The following is a 14,800-nucleotide window of genomic DNA, read 5'->3' as shown; positions in this document are numbered from 1 at the left end:
GCGTGAGACTGGTCAACCACTCGATGACCTAGCGGAATCTTCGGGATTCCTCCGCCTTAACGAAGGGCCGTTTCCCGACCAGGCATGTACGCGGCCCAAATCCGGATGAGCGCGGAGCCACCAAGGGCTATATAGTAGCCCCACTTTCAAACTCCTCTGGCTAAGTAAAAGTGTTAAAGCATTATAGTCCGGTTGCCTAGTTCGCTGCGCTATCACCTCCTTCATGGACCAAGACGTTGGATCAAGTGTGAACATGCATCTTCTGCGGACACCCCCGCATTATATGCGTGGGGGCTGAAGCCGACGACTGCCATCTTTCAGGTTATATACATATATACATAAATGGCCACACAGGAGGCATCATAGCACTTTCGGGCAAAAAATATAAATACAGCCTTGATAAACTCAATAAAACATTGTTTTTACAATGGGAATACATGTCACTCAAACATAATATTCTTCGAGCAATGAGCCTCTATCGAACGAGCGCCTTCAAGAACTTCTTCAAAGTAGTGCTCGGCAGCCACTCGGCCTATGGCCGAATCCTGTGCCGCAATAGTGGTGGCATCCATCTCCGCCCAGTATGTTTTGACACGGGCAAGGGCCATCCGCGAGCCTTCTATGCACGCCGACCTCTTTACAGCATCGATGTGTGGCACAGTGCCAAGGAATTGTTGCACTAAGCTAAAATAGCTATTCGGCCTTGGCCCTCCTGGCCACAAATGATCCACAACGGACCTCATGGCCAGTCCGGACAACCTATGGAGCTCGGCCCAACCGGTCAATCGCTCATTCAGCAGCAGCGGACGGATCAGAGCGTGAAACTGTGACCAGAATAGCTTCTCCACTTCGGGACCTTTCTGATCCTTGAAGTACTCGGCGGCATCAGCAGCGCTGGCAGCCAAATCCATGTACGCGTCCGTAGAACTCCATAGCCGGTCCAGAGGAGCATACTTCGGATCTTCGAACTTAGTCCGCAACAAGAAGGGCTTCCCAGACACGATATCTGCAGCTTGATTCAGCTCCTCCTTCGTCGCTCTAATTTTGGAGCGGGCTTCCTTGGCAGCCACCCGGGCCTTCTCCAGGTCCGTCGCTTTCACCCGGTTTTCCTCTTCAAGAAGCCGGTAACGGTCAGCAGCATCTTTTAACTCCACGGCCATCTTGGCAATTTTTTCTTTGCTCTTGCAATGTGCGGCCTGTTCGGCCCTTAACTCTTCGGCCGCCTGCAAAGCGACCGCATTGCTACTCCTTGCTTGCTCCTTGGCTTGGGCAAGCTCCGCCCGAAGGGTCTCCACGGTGGCAGCTCCATCTGCAGTCACGACATATTAAAGATACAGGCATCATGTTGCTCTTACTATGTGACATTCACCGGAAAAATCACCTACCTAGTGCCTCGTCAAGCCGCTTGTTGACAAGAACGATGTCGGCATATGCCGCATCCAGCTGCCACTTTAGTTCGGCATACCCATCAGTCCGGCTAGCCACTAGAGCTTCCACCACCTGCACATAAAGGCAGTCTGGTTATTAACTGGGACTATGATCCTCTGTTTGCCGCCGTTTTCGACAACAACCAGAGTCTCAGGGGCTACTATCTACACAGGGCACATTTAAAAATATGCGGTATCGTAAAAAATATACATCATTTCACGTACCTCAAAACCCGTCAGTAGACTCGTAAAAGCTTCATGCAACCCGCTTTCGGCGGACGTAATCCTTTCAATCACCGTACCCATCAAGGTGCGGTGCTCTTCTGAGATAGCCGCTTGCGCCAGCAGATCCCTCCGTATGTCCGACCGCACACCAGACGGTGCCCGGCTCTTTTGATGACTCTCTTCGAGAGCCGGGTGTTGAGGACTTCGGGTGGCCATGAGATTACCTTCTGGACTTGCCGGATCCGGAGAAACCCTCCGCGATGACACCTCGGGGTCGCCCGCTTCGTGAGGCGGTGTGGCAGGGGGAGGCGTTTCGCTCTCCATCATCTCCGGAATAAGATCCCCCGAAGATGAGCTCTGCTAAGAAGGGCTAAGATCCGAACTGCAAGATAAATACTTTGGTTATTTTCCTCAGAAGTAGAGCAAGATATCTTCACTATTAAGTACTTTTTGCTTACTTACAGCTCGGTAGAGGGCAGATCCCCGCACGGACATTGTGTGGCAAGAATACCCTTCGAGGCAGGACCCTCTAGCGGAGATTTCTTCTCCTGTTTGGAAACCTTAGTTTCCAGATCTTCAGAGGCAGTCCTCTTCCTCCCCCGGGGAGACAGAATGTCATATTCCTCCCCTTGGTTATCCTCCCTCGCGAAGGCACTCATTCCCTCGATTGGAATAGGTAGCGATGGAGGCCCGCTTTCGCCCTCTTTATTCCCCCCTTCGTCTTCCTTGGAGGGCACTAGACAAGGTGTTGTCTCGAGCATCTTTTCCAGCACCGGATTGTCCAAGCCTTCAGGAAGGGGGGCTGAACACCGGATCATCTTCGCCTTTGCTATCCAGTCCTGGTCAAAGAGCGATTCTTCAGAATGATTTCATGATAAATAAAAGGACAGTGTGTTCGACCATGGGATTACTGTTGGAAATATGCCCTAGAGGCAATAATAAAAGGATTATTATTATATTTCCTTGTTCATGATAATTGTCTTTTATTCATGCTATAATTGTGTTATCCGGAAATCGTAATACATGTGTGAATACATAGACACCAACATGTCCCTAGTAAGCCTCTAGTTGACTAGCTCGTTGATCAACAGATAGTCATGGTTTCCTGACTATGGACATTTTATGTCATTGATAACGAGATCACATCATTAGGAGAATGATGTGATGGACAAGACCCAATCCTAAACGTAGCACAAGATCGTATAGTTCGTTTGCTAGAGTTTTTCCAATGTCAAGTATCTTTTCCTTAGACCATGAGACCATGTAACTCCCGGATACCGTAGGAGTGCTTTGGGTGTACCAAATGTCACAATGTAACTGGGTGACTATAAAGGTATACTACGGGTATCTCCTAAAGTGTCTGTTGGGTTGACACGGATCAAGACTGGGATTTGTCACTCCGTATAACGGAGAGGTATCTCTGGCCCACTCGGTAATGCATCATCATAATGAGCTCAAAGTGACCAAGTGTCTGGTCACGGGATCATGCATTACGGTACGAGTAAAGTGACTTGCCGGTAACGAGATTGAACGAGGTATTGGGATACCGACGATCGAATCTCGGGCAAGTAACGTACCGATTGACAAAGGGAATTGTATACGAGGTTGCTTGAATCCTCGACATCGTGGTTCATCCGATGAGATCATCGAGGAGCATGTGGGAGCCAACATGAGTATCCAGATCCCGCTGTTGGTTATTGACCAGAGAGCCGTCTCGGTCATGTCTACATGTCTCCCGAACCCGTAGGGTCTACACACTTAAGGTTCGGTGACGCTAGGGTTGTATGGATATGAGTATGCAGTAACCCGAAAGTTGTTCGGAGTCCCGGATGAGATCCCGGACGTCACGAGGAGTTCCGGAATGGTCCGGAGGTGAAGAATTATATATAGGAAGTGCAGTTTCGGACATCGGGAGAGTTTCGGGGGTCACCGGTATTGTACCGGGACCACCGGAAGGGTCCCGGGGGTCCACCGGGTGGGACCACCCATCCCGGAGGGCCCCATGGGCTAAAGTGGGGAGGGGAACCAGCCCATAGTGGGCTGGTGCACCCCCTTGGCCCACCCCATGCGCCTAGGGTTGGGAACCCTAGGGTGGGGGGGCGCCCCACCTGGCTTGGGGGGCACTCCACCCCTTGGCCGCCGTCCCCCTAGGAGATCCCATCTCCTAGGGCCGGCGCACCCCCTAGGGGGCCTATATAAAGGGGGGAGGGAGGGGCAGCCGCACCCTTGAGTCTTGGCGCCTCCCTCTCCCCTGCTACACCTCTCCCTCTCGCAGAAGAACGGCGAAGCCCTGCTGCGGTGACTGCTGCATCCACCACCACGCCGTCGTGCTGCTGGATCTTCATCAACCTCTCCTTCCCCCTTGCTGGATCAAGAAGGAGGAGACGTCACGCTGACCATACGTGTGCTGAACACGGAGGTGCCGTCCGTTCGGCGCTAGGATCTCCGGTGATTTGGATCACGTCGAGTACGACTTCCTCATCCCCGTTCCTTGACCGCTTCCGCGCGTGATCTACAAAGGTATGTAGATGCAATCCGATCACTCGTTGCTAGATGAACTCATAGATGGATATTGGTGAAACCGTAGGAAAATTTTTGTTTTCTGCAACGTTCCCCAACAGTGGCATCATGAGCTAGGTCTATGCGTAGTTCTCTTTGCATGAGTAGAACACAATTTGTTGTGGGCGTAAATGTTGTCAACTTTCTTGCCGCTACTAGTCTTATTTTGCTTCAGCAGTATTGTGGGATGAAGCAGCCCGGACCAACCTTACACGTACGCTTACGTGAGACCAGTTCCACCGACTGACATGCACTAGTTGCATAAGGTGGCTGGCGGGTGTCTGTCTCTCCCACTTTAGTTGGAGCGGATTCGGTGAAAATGGTCCTTATGAAGGGTAAATAGAAGTTGACAAATCACGTTGTGGCTTTCACGTAGGTAAGAAAACGTTCTTTCTAGAACCCTATTGCAGCCACGTAAAACTTGCAACAACAATTAGAGGACGTCTAACTTGTTTTTGCAACAAGTGTTTTGTGATGTGATATGGCCAAAGTTGTGATGAATGATGAATGATATATATGTGATGTATGAGATGTTCATGCTATTGTAATAGGAATCATGACTTGCATGTCGATGAGTATGACAACCGGCAGGAGCCATAGGAGTTGTCTTTATTTTTTGTATGACCTGCGTGTCATTGAGAAACACCATGTAAATTACTTTACTTTATTGCTAAACGTGTTAGCCATAGTAGTAGAAGTAATAGTTGGCGAGCAACTTCATGGAGACACGATGATGGAGATCATGATGATGGAGATCATGGTGTCATGCCGGTGACAAGATGATCATGGAGCCCCAAGATGGAGATCAAAGGAGCTATGTGATATTGGCCATATCATGTCACTATTATTATTTGATTGCATGTGATGTTTATCATGTTTTTGCATATTGTTTACTTAGAATGACGGTAGTAAATAAGATGATCCCTCATAATAATTTCAAGAAAGTCTTCCCCCTAACTGTGCACCGTTGCGACAGTTCGTTGTTTCAAAGCACCACGTGATGATCGGGTGTGATAGATTCCAACGTTCACATACAACGGGCGTAAGACAGATTTACACATGCAAACACTTAGGTTGACTTGACGAGCCTAGCATGTACAGACATGGCCTCGGAACACACAAGACCGAAAGGTCGAGCATGAGTCGTATAGAAGATACGATCAACATGAAGATGTTCACCGATGTTGGCTAGTCCGTCTCACGTGATGATCGGACACGGCCTAGTTAACTCGGATCATGTTATACTTAGATGACTAGAGGGATGTCTATCTGAGTGGGAGTTCATTGAATAATTTGATTAGATGAACTTAATTATCATGAACTTAGTCTAAAATCTTTACAACATGTATATTAGATCAAATGGCCAACGTTGTCCTCAACTTCAACGCGTTCCTAGAGAAAACCAAGCTGAAAGACGATGGCAGCAACTATACAGACTGGGTTCGGATCCTGAGGATCATCCTCATAGATGCCAAGAAAGATTATGTCCTAAAAGCACCGCTAGGTGAAGCACCTGCTCTCCCTGCAAAACAAGACATTATGAACGCTTGGCAGACACGTACCGATGATTACTCCCTCGTTCAGTGTGGCATGCTTTACAGCTTAGAGCCGGGGCTCCAAAAGCGTTTTGAGAGACACGGAGCATATGAGATGTTCGAAGAGCTGAAAATGGTTTTTCAAGCTCATGCCTGGGTCGAGAGATATGAAGTCTCCGACAAGTTCTTCAGCTGTAAGATGGAGGAAAACAGTTCTGTCAGTGAGCACATACTCACTATGTCTGGGTTACATAACCGCTTGACTCAGCTGGGAGTTAATCTCCCGGATGACGCGTTCATTGACAGAATCCTTCAGTCGCTTCCACCGAGCTACAAGAGCTTTGTGATGAACTTCAATATGCAGGGGATGGAAAAGACCATTCCTGAAGTATTTGCAATGCTGAAATCAGCAGAGGTAGACGTCAAAAAGGAACATCAAGTGTTGATGGTGAATAAAACCACTAAGTTCAAGAAAGGCAAGGGTAAGAAAAACTTCAAGAAGGACGGCAAGGGAGTTGCCGCGCCCGGCAAGCAAGCTGCCGGGAAGAAGCCAAAGAATGGACCCAAGCCCGAGACTGAGTGCTTTTATTGCAAGAAAAGTGGTCACTGGAAGCGGAACTGTCCCAAATACTTAGCGGACAAGAAGGCCGGCAAAACAAAAGGTATATGTGATATACATGTAATTGATGTGTACCTTACCAGTACTCATAGTAGCTCCTGGGTATTTGATACCGGTGCAGTTGCTCACATTTGTAACTCAAAGCAGGAGCTGCGGAATAAGCGGAGACTGGCGAAGGACGAGGTGACGATGCGCGTCGGGAATGGTTCCAAGGTCGATGTGATCGTCGTCGGCACGCTACCTCTACATTTACCTACGGGATTAGTTTTGAACCTCAATAATTGTTATTTAGTGCCAAGTTTGAGCATGAACATTGTATCAGGATCTCGTTTAATACGAGATGGCTACTCATTTAAATCCGAGAATAATGGTTGTTCTATTTATATGAGAGATATGTTTTATGGTCATGCTCCGATGGTGAATGGTTTATTCTTAATGAATCTCGAGCGTAATGCTACACATATTCATAGTGTGAGTACCCAAAGATGTAAGGTTGATAATGATAGTCCCACATACTTGTGGCACTGCCGCCTTGGTCACATAGGTGTCAAACGCATGAAGAAGCTCCATGTAGATGGACTTTTAGAGTCTCTTGATTACGAATAATTTGACACGTGCGAACCATGCCTCATGGGTAAAATGACCAAGACTCCGTTCTCAGGAACAATGGAGCGAGCAACCAACTTATTGGAAATCATACATACTGATGTGTGCGGTCCAATGAGTGTTGAGGCTCGCGGTGGCTATCGTTATGTTCTCACCCTCACTGATGACTTGAGTAGATATGGGTATGTCTATTTAATGAAACACAAGTCTGAGACCTTTGAAAAGTTCAAGGAATTTCAGAGTGAGGTTGAGAATCAACGTGACAGGAAAATCAAGTTCTTGCGATCAAATCGTGGAGGAGAATACTTGAGTCACGAGTTTGGCACACACTTAAGAAAATGTCGAATAGTTTCACAACTGACACCGCCTGGAACACCTCAGCGTAATGGTGTGTCCGAACGTCGTAATCGCACTCTACTAGATATGGTGCGATCTATGATGTCTCTTACCGATTTACCGCTATCATTTTGGGGCTATGCTTTAGAGACTGCCGCATTCACTTTAAATAGAGCTCCATCGAAATCCGTTGAGACGACACCGTATGAATTATGGTTTGGGAAGAAACCTAAGCTGTCGTTTCTAAAAGTTTGGGGATGCGATGCTTATGTCAAGAAACTTCAACCTGAAAAGCTCGAACCCAAGTCGGAAGAATACATCTTCATAGGATACCCTAAAGAAACTATTGGGTATACCTTCTACCTCAGATCCGAAGGCAAGATCTTTGTTGCCAAGAATGGATCCTTTCTAGAGAAAGAGTTTCTCTCGAAAGAAGTAAGTGGGAGGAAAGTAGAACTTGATGAAGTATTACCTCTTGAACCGGAAAATGGCGCAGCTCAAGAAAATGTTCCTGAGGTGCCTGCACCAATTAGAGAGGAAGTTAATGATGATAATCAAGATACTTCTGATCAAGCTCCTACTGAAATTCGAAGGTCCACAAGGACACGTTCCGCACCAGAATGGTACGGCAACCCTGTCTTGGAAATCATGTTGTTAGACAACGGTGAACCTTCGAACTATGAAGAAGCGATGGCGGGCCCAGATTTCGACAAATGGCTGGAAGCCATGAAATCCAAGATAGGATCCATGTATGAAAACAAAGTATGGACTTTGACTGACTTGCCCGTTGAGCGGTGAGCCATAGAAAATAAATGGATCTTTAAGAAGAAGACAGACGCGGATGGTAATGTGACCATCTACAAAGCTCGGCTTGTCGCTAAGGGTTATCGACAAGTTCAAGGGGTTGACTATGATGAGACTTTCTCACCGGTAGCGAAGCTGAAGTCCGTTCGAATCATGTTAGCAATTACCGCATTCTATGATTATGAGATATGGCAAATGGACGTCAAAACGGCATTCCTTAATGGTTTCCTTAAGGAAGAATTGTATATGATGCAGCCGGAAGGTTTTGTCGATCCTAAAAATGCTGACAAGGTGTGCAAGCTCCAACGCTCGATTTATGGGCTGGTGCAAGCATCTCGGAGTTGGAATATTCGCTTTGATGAGATGATCAAAGCGTTTGGGTTTATGCAGACTTATGGAGAAGCCTGCGTTTACAAGAAAGTGAGTGGGAGCTCTGTAGCATTTCTCATATTGTATGTAGATGACATACTTTTGATGGGAAATGATATAGAGCTTTTGGACAGCATTAAGGCCTACTTGAATAAGAGTTTTTCAATGAAGGACCTTGGAGAAGCTGCTTATATATTAGGCATAAAGATCTATAGAGATAGATCAAGACGCCTCATAGGTCTTTCACAAAGCACATACCTTGATAAGATATTGAAGAAGTTCAATATGGATCAGTCTAAGAAGGGGTTCTTGCCTGTGTTGCAAGGTGTGAAATTGAGCTCAGCTCAATGTCCGACCACGGCAGAAGATATAGAAGAGATGAGTGTCATCCCCTATGCCTCAGCCATAGGTTCTATTATGTATGCCATGTTGTGTACCAGACCTGATGTAAACCTTGCCGTAAGTTTGGTAGGTAGGTACCAAAGTAATCCCGGCAAGGAACACTGGACAGCAGTCAAGAACATCCTGAAGTACCTGAAAAGGACTAAGGAAATGTTTCTCGTTTATGGAGGTGATGAAGAGCTCGTCATAAAGGGTTACGTCGACGCTAGCTTCGACACAGATCTGGATGACTCTAAGTCACAAACCGGATACGTGTATATTTTGAATGGTGGGGCAGTAAGCTGGTGCAGTTGCAAGCGGAGCGTCGTGGCGGGATCTACATGTGAAGCGGAGTACGTGGAAGCCTCGGAGGCAGCGCATGAAGCAATTTGGGTGAAGGAGTTCATCACCGACCTAGGAGTCATACCCAATGCGTCGGGGCCGATCAAACTCTTCTGTGACAACACTGGAGCTATTGCACTTGCCAAGGAGCCCAGGTTTCACAAGAAGACCAGGCACATCAAGCGTCGCTTCAACTTCATTCGTGAAAATGTTCAAGATGGAGACATAGATATTTGTAAAGTACATACGGACCTGAATGTAGCAGATCCGTTGACTAAACCTCTCCCTAGAGCAAAACATGATCAACACCAGAATTCCATGGGTGTTCGATTCATCACAATGTAACTAGATTATTGACTCTAGTGCAAGTGGGAGACTGTTGGAAATATGCCCTAGAGGCAATAATAAAAGGATTATTATTATATTTCCTTGTTCATGATAATTGTCTTTTATTCATGCTATAATTGTGTTATCTGGAAATCGTAATACATGTGTGAATACATAGACACCAACATGTCCCTAGTAAGCCTCTAGTTGACTAGCTCGTTGATCAACAGATAGTCATGGTTTCCTGACTATGGACATTGGATGTCATTGATAACGAGATCACATCATTAGGAGAATGATGTGATGGACAAGACCCAATCCTAAACATAGCACAAGATCATATAGTTCGTTTGCTAGAGTTTTTCCAATGTCAAGTATCTTTTCCTTAGACCATGAGACCATGTAACTCCCGGATACTGTAGGAGTGCTTTGGGTGTACCAAATGTCACAACGTAACTGGGTGACTATAAAGGTATACTACGGGTATCTCCTAAAGTGTCTGTTGGGTTGACACGGATCAAGACTGGGATTTGTCACTCCGTATGACGGAGAGGTATCTCTGGGCCCACTCGGTAATGCATCATCATAATGAGCTCAAAGTGACCAAGTGTCTGGTCACGGGATCATGCATTATGGTACGAGTAAAGTGACTTGCCGGTAATGAGATTGAACGAGGTATTGGGATACCGACGATCGAATCTCGGGCAAGTAACGTACCGATTGACAAAGGGAATTGTATACGGGGTTGCTTGAATCCTCGACATCGTGGTTCATCCGATGAGATCATCGAGGAGCATGTGGGAGCCAACATGGGTATCCAGATCCCGTTGTTGGTTATTGACCGAAGAGCTGTCTCGGTCATGTCTACATGTCTCCCGAACCCGTAGGGTCTACACACTTAAGGTTCGGTGACGCTAGGGTTGTATGGATATGAGTATGCAGTAACCCGAAAGTTGTTCGGAGTCCCGGATGAGATCCCGGACGTCACGAGGAGTCCCAAAATGGTCTGGAGGTGAAGAATTATATATAGGAAGTGCAGTTTCGGCCATCAGAAGAGTTTCGGGGGTCACCGGTATTGTACCAGGACCAGCGGAAGGGTCCCGGGGGTCCACCGGGTGGGGCCACCCATCCCGGAGGGCCCCATGGGCTAAAGTGGGGAGGGGAACCAGCCCATAGTGGGCTGGTGCACCCCCCTTGGCCCACCCCATGCGCCTAGGGTTGGGAACCCTAGGGTGGGGGGGTGCCCCACCTGGCTTGGGGGGCACTCCACCCCTTGGCCGTCGCCCCCCCTAGGAGATCCCATCTCCTAGGGCCGGCGCACCCCCTAGGGGGCCTATATAAAGGGGGGAGGGAGGGGCAGCCGCACCCTTGAGTCTTGGCGCCTCCCTCTCCCCTGCTACACCTCTCCCTCTCGCAGAAGAACGGCGAAGCCCTGCTGCGGTGACTGCTGCATCCACCACCACGCCGTCGTGCTGCTGGATCTTCATCAACCTCTCCTTCCCCCTTGCTGGATCAAGAAGGAGGAGACGTCACGCTGACCATACGTGTGTTGAACACGGAGGTGCCGTCCGTTCGGCGCTAGGATCTCCGGTGATTTGGATCACGTCGAGTACGACTTCCTCATCCCCGTTCTTTGAACGCTTCCGCGCTTGATCTACAAAGGTATGTAGATGCAATCCGATCACTCGTTGCTAGATGAACTCATAGATGGATCTTGGTGAAACCGTAGGAAAATTTTGGTTTTCTGCAACGTTCCCCAACAATTACTTACTTGGGCAGCGGTGCGGTTGCTACTCAGGCCCACGTCCTCGGTAGTGTCCGGACACTCTATTTGGGGTCGGAAGAACGATTTGTACATCTCCTTGTGCGTCATGCCGAGGAAATTCTGAATAGTGTGCGGTCCTTCCGGGTTGAATTCCCACATGCGGAGGGGCCGGCGTTTGCAAGGCTGGACCCGATGAACCAACATAACTTGCATTACCATAACCAGACTGAAATCTCCCTCGAAGAGATCTCAGATACGGCTCTGCAGTATTGGCACGTCGTTGGCTGGACCCCAGCTCAGCCACCTGCTGATCCATGACATCAGTTCTGGTGGAGGGCCCTGGCGAAAGGTGGGGGCAGCTACCCACTTGGCACTTCGGGGAGCTGTAACGTAAAACCACTCCTGTTGCCACAATCCGGACACCTCTGGAAAGGAACCCTTTGGCCATGGAGCGTCAGCAATTTTGCTTATTAGAGCACCTCCGCATGCTGCATACTGCCCCTCGACCATCTTCAGCTTCACATCGAAGGTCTTGAGCCACAGGCCGAAGTGAGGGGTAATGCAGAGGAAGGCCTCACAAACGACAATAAATGACGAGATGTGAAGAAGGGAATCCAGGGCCAGATCGTGAAAATCCAGCCCGTAATAGAACATAAGACCCCTAACAAAGGGATCCAGATCGAGGCCTAGTCCTCGAAGGAAGTGGGAGACGAACACGACGCTCTCGTTAGGTTCGGGAGTAGGGACGACCTGCCCTCGGGCGGGCAGCCTATGCGAAATTTCAGCGGTCAGATATCTGGCCTCCCTCAACTTCTTGATATCCTCCTCCATGACGGAGGAAGGCATCCACTGGCCTTGAAGGCTGGATCCAGACATGATTGAAGGTCCGAAGCACCTGACCTGGGCTTTGGGTGTTAGAACTCGAGGCGGGGGAAGGATTCGATTGAGCACGGGAGGGAAAAAGGTAAAAGCCTTGTCCCTTTATAAAGAGGGTGAATATCAAGCATCCTCCTCATGGCCGTTTGGGACTTGCCTAAGATCTAGGAGTCCTAGGCATGGTTGGGTTACCCACGTCCGTATTAATGAGAATCCCGTGATAAAGGGAACACGATCTCTGCTTTGACAAGACGTGTCAAGAAACCATCTCGCGTTATGTGCGGGGCTGGTTAAAGAAAAACTGTTCGAATAATTACCGGGCCATGGCATGATGTCATGCTACCAAAATGTGTCAGCAGATTAGATTTGTGGAAATATTATTCTCTCTACGGTGGTATGTGGAACTTATTTTGCAGGGTCGGATACTATCCTTGTATTCAAAATCTTCTGTGGTGTATTCGGAGGAGGAACCCGCCTTGCAATGCCGAAGACAACACTGCGCGCCGGACTCATCGGCATTGAAGCCTGGTTCAGGGGCTACTAAGGGAGTCCTGGATTAGGGGGTCTCCGGACAGCCGGACTGTTGGACTATGAAGATACGAGATTGAAGACTTTGTCCCGTGTCCGGATGGGACTCTACTTGGCGTGGAAGGCAAGCTAGGCAATACGGATATGTATATCTCCTCCTTTGTAACCGACCTTGTGTAACCCTAACCTCCTCCGGTGTCTATATAAACCGGAGGGTTTTAGTCCGTAGGACAACATACAATCATACCATAGGCTAGATTCTAGGGTTTAGCCTCTCTGATCTCGTGGTAGATCAACTCTTGTACTACTCATATTATCAAGAATAATCAAGCAGGACGTAGGGTTTTACCTCCATCAAGAGGGCCCGAACCTGGTTAAAACATCGTGTCCCCTGCCTTCTGTTACCATCCACCTTAGACGCACAGTTTGGGACCCCCTACCCGAGATCCGCCGGTTTTGACACCAACAGGGACCCTAGCCACCGCTCCCCCATCCCCCTGCTCCCCTCCCTCTCCCGCCGTCGTCGGCAGGCGTCGACGGGCAAAGCCCGATCGGCGCGGTGGCAGCAGGGCCTTTCCTTCCTCCTCTGCCTTCGGGGTCCGTCGCGGGGCAAAGCTTGCGGGTGGCGGCGCTGGGCTTCCGCAGGGCCCAACGGCACGGTGGCGGCGGTGCGGCCGTCTGGTGGCGGCGCGGCGACGGCCTATGCCCCGGTGGTGGTGCGGCGGCTACTGGGTGGTCCGGCTCGGGTGGCGGCGCCCTGGTGGGCGTCTGGCCAGATCCGCCTGGATCTGGCGCCTGGGGTCCGGCTGGCGACGCAGGGGGGTGGAGGGATCTCGCCTGAGCTCCCGTGTGCTGCTGGTCGGCGGCGTCTCGTGCGGGGCAGCAGGAGGTTGTGGCGGCCGGCAGCGCGTGATGGTGGATGCGTGTCTAGCCGGGGGATCTTGATCTCCTTATTGGATGGCGCGGGCTGCGCTGGTCTTGGACTGCGGCCGGCTGCCTCCTCCATCTCCGGGGAGGCAGCGGCGTGGTGGTGGTGGTGCCCTGGGAGGAGTGTGGCCGGCGACTCCGATGCGTGGAGCTCGCCGGGCGGCGCGGGTTGGGCAATGGCAGTGGTGGTCGCTGCTCCGGCCGTGGATGGCTCCATAGTGGCTTGGCAAGTCGGCTTTGGTGACGGTTGGCACGTCCCGGCGTCGGTTCGTCCTTAGGCGGCTTGTATCGACCTTTGACCCCTCCTCCTCCTCGTCCGATCGCTATGATCAGCGAAGGTCTGGCCTTCTCCTAGCTGCGGTCCATTGCTCGTTTCGCGCCCGGTGCGCAGGTCCGATTTCATCTCGCGCATAGTGTCGCAGGACTAAGCTCGTCTTGCACACGGTGCTGCAGGACTGACCTCGTCTCGCGCACGGTGTTGCGGGACCGAGCTCGCCTCGTGCCCGGTGCTGCAGGATGGGTAGATGGAGGCCAGGTGGCCAGCCTATTGGGTCTCGGCACTGGGGGTCGCCCAGAGGTGCTAAAGGTGGGACCTTTCTGCTCGTCCCTTTAGTTGGGATAGCGGCAGGTCTGGGGTGAGGTGGTGTCAAGGTATTGGATGCCAGGGTGCTGGCCCTGGTGGTGGTTGCGCGGTGCTCTCGGGCGGAGGCCGTGGCTTGGAGCTGCTCGGTGGCCATGGCCGTGTGGGCGGCATGGTCACCGGGGTGTGGCGTTCGATGGCTGTGAGTTTTTGGCCAGGGTGAAAACATGTTCTATCTTCGGACGGACCGGTGGCGGCGAAGCTCGTTCCCTTCTTGAAGGCGTCGTCGCGGCTCTCATTGCTCATCGTGCAGCTCCGGGGGAAACTCGATCCTTGGATTGGGCGGTGGTGACGCTCCGGTGTCGTATCCTTCCTGAAGGCGCCGCCTTGGAGCCCACGGTTCATCATATGCGGCTTCATCTCTTCGCGGTGGTAGTGCTAGGGGTGGTGTTGCCGCGCTCAGCGCCTATGTATCATGCCTTGGATGTGTGCGTGTGTTGTGGTGGTGCGCGGTGTACTGGGGTGTGAGGATCGTGCTTTATATATAAAGTGGGGCGAAAGCCTTTTTCGGCAAAGCCATCAACAAGCAGAGAA

At 50.2% G+C, this 14,800-nt stretch overlaps 1 pseudogene; it reads right to left on the bottom strand.

Annotated features, from left to right (window-relative positions):
- LOC125518393 overlaps positions 1-14,512 on the bottom strand; it is a 31,982-nt pseudogene extending 17,470 nt beyond the window's left edge.
- Between the last annotated feature and the right edge of the window lie 288 nt (positions 14,513-14,800).

The sequence above is a fragment of the Triticum urartu genome, chromosome 7 (assembly GCF_003073215.2).
Source record: "Triticum urartu cultivar G1812 chromosome 7, Tu2.1, whole genome shotgun sequence".
Classification (NCBI taxonomy): domain Eukaryota; kingdom Viridiplantae; phylum Streptophyta; class Magnoliopsida; order Poales; family Poaceae; genus Triticum; species Triticum urartu.
Note: the sequence above shows the minus strand (reverse complement) of the source record. Positions and strands in the feature narration are given on the sequence as shown.